Consider the following 1553-nt stretch of genomic DNA (forward strand, 5'->3'; position numbering starts at 1 on the left):
AGGCACGATGGCCCACACCTGTAATCCCAACACTTTGGGAGGCTGAGGCAGGCGGATCACAAGATCAAGAGATGGAGACCATCCTGGCCAACATGGTGAAACCCTGTCTCTACTAAAAATACAAAAATTAGCTGGGTGTGGTGGCATGCACCTGTAGTCCCAGCTACTCAGGAGGCTGTGGCAGGAGAATCACTTGAATCTGTGAGGCCGAGGTTGCAGTGAGCCGAGATCGCGCCACTGCACTCCAGCCTGGTGACAGAGCGAGACTCCGTCTCAGAAAAAAAAGAAACAAAAAGAAACAAAAACAGAAATTCGCAATGGCTCACCCTGTAATACCACCACTTTGGGAGGCCCAGGCAGGTGGATCACTTGAGGCCAGAAGTTTGAGACCAGCCTGGACAACATGGCGAGATCCCGTCTCTACTAAAAAAATTTAACAAAAATTAGCCAGGCGTGGTGTAGTCCCAGCTACTAGGGAGGCCGAGGTGGGAGAATCGCTTGAACCTGGGAGGTAGAGGTTGCAGTGAGCCAAGATCACACCACTGCACTCCAGCCTGGGTGATAGAGCGAGACTCCATCTCTAAATAAAGAAATAGCTACCTCTCAAAAACAAAACAAAACAAAAAACAAAAAACACAGAAATGTATTCTTTCACAGTTTTAAGGGCCAGAAGTCTAAAATCAGTTGCACTGGGCCAAAATTAAGGTGTCAGCAGAGCTATACTCCCTCTGGAGGCTATAAGGCAGGGGTCTCCAACCCCTGGGCCAAGGACAAGTACCAGTCAGTTGCCTGTTAGGAGCCTGAGTGACAGGCAAGCAAGCATTAACACCTGAGCTTCAGCTTCTGTCACAGCAATGGTGGCATTAGATTCTCATAGGAGAGCAAACCCTATTGTGAACTGCGCATGCAAGGGATCCAGATTACTTGCTTACGAGATTCTCCTTTTGAGAATCTAACCAATGCCTGATCATCTGAGGTGGAACAGTTTCATTCTGAAACCATCCCCCCACCACACTCCATGGAAAAACTGTCTTTAGGCCAGGTGAGGTGGCTCACACCTGTAATGCCAGCATTTTGGAAGGCCGAGGCGGGTGGATCACCTGAAGTCAGGAGTTCCAGACCAGCCTGGCCAACATGGCAAAACCCCGTCTCTACTGAAACTACAAAACTTAATCAGGCATGGTGGCGGGCGCCTGTAGTCCCAGCTACTTGGGAGTCTGAGGCAGGAAAACCGCTTGAAACCAGGAGGCAGAGGTTGCGGTGAGCCGAGACTGTACCATTGCACTCCAGCCTGGGCGACAGAGCGAGATTCCATCTCAAACAAACAAAAAGGACTATCTGTTGCCTCTTCAGGCATTCCTTGGCTTTTGGCAGTCATATCACTACAGTCTGCCTCTGTGGTCAAATTGCCTCCTCCTTTTCTGTCAGTCGAATTTGCTTCTGCCTACCTCTTATAAGAACATTTAGGGCCGGGCGCGGTGGCTCAAGCCTGTAATCCCAGCACTTTGGGAGGCCGAGACGGGCGGATCACGAGGTCAGGAGATCGAGACCAT

The sequence above is a fragment of the Mandrillus leucophaeus genome, unplaced genomic scaffold (assembly GCF_000951045.1).
Source record: "Mandrillus leucophaeus isolate KB7577 unplaced genomic scaffold, Mleu.le_1.0 Scaffold395, whole genome shotgun sequence".
Classification (NCBI taxonomy): Eukaryota; Metazoa; Chordata; class Mammalia; order Primates; family Cercopithecidae; genus Mandrillus; species Mandrillus leucophaeus.